This window comes from Mandrillus leucophaeus, unplaced genomic scaffold (assembly GCF_000951045.1).
Source record: "Mandrillus leucophaeus isolate KB7577 unplaced genomic scaffold, Mleu.le_1.0 Scaffold593, whole genome shotgun sequence".
Lineage (NCBI taxonomy): Eukaryota > Metazoa > Chordata > Mammalia > Primates > Cercopithecidae > Mandrillus > Mandrillus leucophaeus.
This window is the reverse complement of record NW_012106397.1, coordinates 707202-712653: the sequence shown is the minus strand read 5'-3', so window position 1 is coordinate 712653 and position 5452 is coordinate 707202. Positions and strand designations below refer to the sequence as shown.

The 5452-nt window shown below is 45.6% G+C and overlaps 1 protein-coding gene across 1 annotated transcript in view; it reads left to right on the top strand.

Moving 5' to 3' along the window:
- The first annotated feature begins 3176 nt into the window (after positions 1-3176).
- Positions 3177-5452, top strand: part of PTPDC1 (protein tyrosine phosphatase domain containing 1) — a 91326-nt gene continuing 89050 nt past the window's right edge. The window contains exon 1 of the mRNA XM_011999445.1: positions 3177-3712. The gene's annotated coding sequence lies outside the window, so the exon portion shown is untranslated. The remainder of the gene's footprint in view (positions 3713-5452) is intronic.

Here is a 5452-nt window from a genome sequence, read left to right as displayed (position 1 = left end):
GTGGATCTTTTCCCAGTTGAGCCTCTGATAAGATTGTAGTCCTGGCCAATACCTGGATTGCAATCTGTTGACAGAAACTGTGACAGGACTAATGATGCACAGAAACAGATAATAAATGTGTGGTGTTTTAAGCCGTTAAGTCTGTGGTACTTTGCTCAGCAAAGCTAACATGTTATGTAAAAAATAGTTATGAAACAGTATGTATGATATGATCTTACTTTAAAGTATACTTATATTTGAATAAATGTTCATAGAAAAATGTCTTGGACAATGTAAACCACCACGTGTATTCCTCATACTTTTCTGCCTTTCTTGAAACTTTTCAATGAACATGTATATTATCAAGATAGATGTATTCTCATTTTTAAAGAAAAAACTATATTCAAAACTTTAGGAAGAGAGTTTATCTGTGATGGCGTAAATTTTGTGTCACAATTATTCTACAGTTTTAAGCCCTTAGAAGTTTAGAAAACTAAAGAATTTATGTATAACTAAATAATTTATGTATAAATAATATAGTGATCTTTTTTTCCACTGGGGAATCCTGTTGTTATTGAGTTGGAACTCCAAGAAGGTTGTTAGGTAAACATAGAATGAAAGTAAAACCCACATATTACTCAAATTTGTGGAATAACCATCCAAGTTACAGTAGAGAAATGATATCTACATAGTCCAGATTTCCCATACAGTGCTTACTTAAAATACTAAAGTTATTTAATTTTTGTTTATAAAATATAATCCTAATAACTATAGAATATACCTTTCGAATGGCTGGAGTATAGTATTTATATCCACTTGTAAGATGTGAAACTCAGCTAGAGACTCTGTGCTATAGAGTTTGCTGAAGCAAACATCACACACATGACCTCTGTCCATGATTGTGCTCTCTATCCAATTTAATAATCTTTTCATGATCCAAAGGAAATCTCATCCCCTCCCTAGGGGGGCGTGTTTAAACACTCTCAACTTCCTATCCCACTACTTTCCTTCTCACAATTGGCAGACAATCTGGTTGGCCTAACTAGGGTTATCCATCTATCCGCTAGTTGGGGGAACACAGGGCATCTTAATAATGCCACCAAGACTACACACAAGGTGGAGAAATAATTTCCCCAAAGCAAGGGAAGGAGTGGATGCTATGGCCAAAGGATGCAAACTCCCTGGCATGGTACACATGATCCATCATGACAGGACACTAACTCCTCAATAGGTTCTTCTATCCCCTCTTTCTTCATAGCCAGTGTCACATACGCTGGCTTCTCTCACATCAACATACTTTTACACTACCTGATCCCGCTGCTTGCACTGCCATTTCACTTACTTGGCTTGATCCGCTCAAGCTTGATTTTCAAGACTCAGGTCAATCATCATTTCTTTAGAAAGTCTTCTCTAACGAAAATCCCTCTTTTTCCCTCTCTCCAGCCAGGTTGGATACTCTTCTCATGTGCTCCCATACCGCCCAAATACCGTTATCATGATGTGTTCCAATTGTTTGTATACTTGTCTGTGTCCCCATAGACTGTGGGCAGGGCAACGTCTAATTCACCTTAGAATTGTTAATGCTTAGTTCAGCACAAGTATATACAAGACGTTGTTTTTTAAATGCATGAAACCAATCTTTTTTTTTTTTTTTTTTTTTTTTGAGATGGAGTCTCACTCTGTGGCCTAGGCTGGAGTGCAGTGGTGCGATCTTCCCTGCAACCTCTGCCCCCTGGGTTCAAGCAATTCTCCTGCCTCAACCTCCCTAGTAGCTGGGATTACAGGTGTGCACTACCACGCCTGGCTAATTTTTGTATTTTTAGTAGAGACAAGGTTTCTCCATGTTGGCCAGGCTGGCCTCAAATTCCTGACTTCAGGTGATCCGCCGCCTCGGCCTCCCAAAGTGCTGGAATTACAGGTGTGAGCCACTGTGTCTGGCCTCCATTACTTACTATTAAGTCCAAGTATGTGCACAGTTCTCTGTAGGCCAGTGCTGAGAAATACCAAGTCAACGTTTTCAAATCTCTTTTCATCTGTTGCTTACTAAAACAAATTTTTTACATCATTACCATACTAGTGTTTAGATGTCACACTATTTTTGCATTGGTGTATTATGTGGGGCCTGCTTCCTGAGCCACAGGGCAGTATCGTATCTCCATCTTCTTTGTTGATTCCTGTCAGCTTTAGGCAGAGTGGCCTTTGTGGACTTGGTACAGAAAATAACATTCTCAGGTCCATGTGCTTGCACTCTGCAGCCAACTGGTATCAGACCATCTGGTCAATCTAACAGCCTCTCTGCATTCACAGTTTGTCACCATTTCTATCTTCTAGTGTCATTTGCAACATGCGGCTAGTAATGCCTACCTAGAAGAATTAAATGTGAAAATAGACATAAAGTATCCAGTATAGGGTCTGCCACAGAGTATGTATTTGCCTAGTGAGTTGTTCTGCACATGCAGGGGAAGGACTTATTTCTACTGAGCCGTGAGACACAGGAACACTTGCGAGGGTGAAAAAACAAGATGCAGCAGAGATTGCAGTTGCTTAATTAAATTCATTCCTCCCTTCATTTTGGAAAGAAGATTTTTAAGGCCATCAATGTGCCAAGTTAAGATTATAGTTCCCAGCTCTGCGAGGTCATGATGCTACATTCGAGTCTGTAAGATGTAGTTAGAAGGTTTTGTGTGGGGCTTCCAGAAAGGCTCTTTCTAAAATAAGGATGTGATGGCTGGAGCTCCAACTACTATTTTGGCCCATAAGGCAAATTTGTGGACGGAAGCGAGGCTGTGCGGACGACAGAGCCGAACGAGTTTGGGTGCCTTCCTCCCACTTTCTTCTATGACAGAGGGGAAAACCCCCTCGTGGGTTTAGGATACTGGAATCCGGGGGTTTCTGTTACACGCAGGCAAACCCCGTCAGCCACTCTGTAAACTGCTGGGCCTTGCCCTCACCCAGATTCTGCTCCTCGGATTTCTCTGAATCACCTGGGGCCGCGATGCCGTAAGAGTTGGGCCGCCAGAACCAGGAGAAGCAGGGGGAACAACACAGGAAGCAGGCCGGGAGAGAGGCGGCCAGACGTCTGGTTCAGTCCGCGCTGCTCCAGGGCTCTCCTGGCTCTTCCTCCTTCACTCGTCTCGACCCAGCGGCCGGGGAGCGCGAGGAGCCAGCTCCGCCGCCGTCTTTCTTGGCCCGCGCCGTCCCCTAGCCGTCCTCGCGCCGTTCGCTTACCCAGGGTCCCCTTTCCGCACCCGCAGCATCCCCTCAGCCTCCCTCACGGTTCCCTCACCGCCCGCGCCTGTTCGAAAAAGCCCAGAGCCGCCGCTCTCGTCACGGTCCGCTTCAGGCCGCCATTGGCCGGCACACGTCACGTGCGGCGTGTGGCGGCTGACATTGGCTGGCGAGCGGGCGCGCTGACGGCAGCGCAGGGGACGCGGCCTCAGCAGGGGCGCCCCGTCGCGGGGAGTAGCCTAGGCGCTAGCCGGAGGACGCTGTCCGGCGGGCGGGGCCGGGACCCCTCTGCCTCCTGGGCGCGTCGGGAGCAGCGGGGATCGGTGCCGCGCCGTGAGGGTGCGCAGAGGCTGCCCTAGAGCCCGCTACCCACAGACCCTCCGCGGGGCAGCGTCTCCGGGCCGGCCGCGCCCTGGTCGGCCGGCCGCAGACGACGTGCGACACGGACGGCGCGTCCTGCTGACCCCAGCCGGCGCCGAGGGCTTGGAATCCCGAGCGGGAAAAGGTTCGGAATTTGCAGCTAGTTTAGCCGCACACTCAGTATGGCTGTTTCAGATTTGTTTTTTTAAACGTCTAGTTATTAAGTGATGCGTGGTTGGAGGCAAATCATTGAGGGTCGTGAGCTTGAAACTAAAGTGTAAAGGTCTTGGATTTGAGGATCTCACATTCAGATGTCTGCAGGGACCAGGCTGGGAGATGCTGGGAGAACCCCCACGTTCTGGGATGGCGAGCGCCTCTCAACTGCCGCTCAGAGCGATCTCAGATTTTTCATGAGAAAGTTGAATGTCGGGATTTTTATGTGAAATCTCTTAATTTGTAAATGTTGGCAATCAATTAAAAAAAGAAAGAGAGAAACACTGGAAGCCAAACAAAAGACATTTATAAGCTGGTTCTAGTCTGCCAGTTTGTGCCCTCTAATTTAAATCTAAGTCTGCCACTAAATTAGTCACGTGACCTTGACCAAGTCACTTCTCTCTCGGACATGCATTCTCAATATGGCTGATATTGCTTATGTTCTTAGGGGGGCAAAAAGATCGTAGATATTACCGTTCTTTGTGGCCTTCCAAAGAGCCTCAAAACAAGCAGATATACGTTATACCTATGGCATTGAAATTGTATGGGGTTGGCAGATTCGGAAATAAAATGTCTAAAACGTCTCCTGGGAGGAGAGGGGGGAAATCAAGAAAAGGTTGAGAAACACTGCTTTAGGGAGGTGGATAAGCAGATGATCCTGCGATAGTTGTGTATGTGGAAGGATTAAAATATACTAGCATTCATAGACTGAGAGCTGGAAAACTCCGAGAGGTCATCTTATAAAAGTTCCTTGCCAGGCACTGTTAACACACACACATACAGGTACATACATGTATACACACATACATATGCCCACACAGTTTTATTTGATCTCCACAACAAAGTGTCATTTCATTTACTGTATGGGAAAACGAGCTCAGAGCGTTTGGGTGACTTGCCACAGTCAGAACTATTAATATTAAATGGAAGAACTGGGATTTAAATCCAAGTCTATATGGCTCCAAAACCACCCACTCATCCTGTTGGTTCCCAGCTTGTCCAGTTGTGTCTAAACCTCTTAGTGCACAAGAATTCCACCTTGTGGCTTTTTAAAAATGCAAAAATCTCAGCTCCCACTCCAGAAATGAGGATTCAGTATCAGGGACAGGACTGGAGGATCTGCATTTCACACCTTTCTAGGATGATTCCCATATTGGTGACCCAGGGACCATTTTAAGAACGATTGTTCTAGTCTAATTTCCCACCCAACCCCAAAGGCTTCATGGGGTTGTACCCAAGGGGCTCAAATTTCTCCTCCCAAACAGAGATTCCGTCTCCTTTTGCAGACAAGTGACCATTCAAGCTTTGGAAGGAAATCTTTTGCTGGAGAAAACCAAGGTTTAGGAGACAGCACCCTATGCTGTGGAACAGCTTTCATTTTGAGACAGTCCTGACAGTTTTGCTGTGCTTTTGTAAATAGGAGCTTCCTTCTGTGCTATTCTGATCCTCCTTGAAAACTAGGTTCAAGGCATTTATTTGAAAGTTACTATTAAACTTTTATTATTTATTTATTTTGAGACAGGGTCTCACTCTGTCACCCAGTCTGGTCTCATACTCCTGGGCTTAAATTAATCCTTGACCTCCTGTAGTGCTGGGATTACAGGTACAAACCACCACACCCGACCTCACAATGCTCTTAAAAGCACATCCTTTTTCTTTTTTTTTTTTTTTT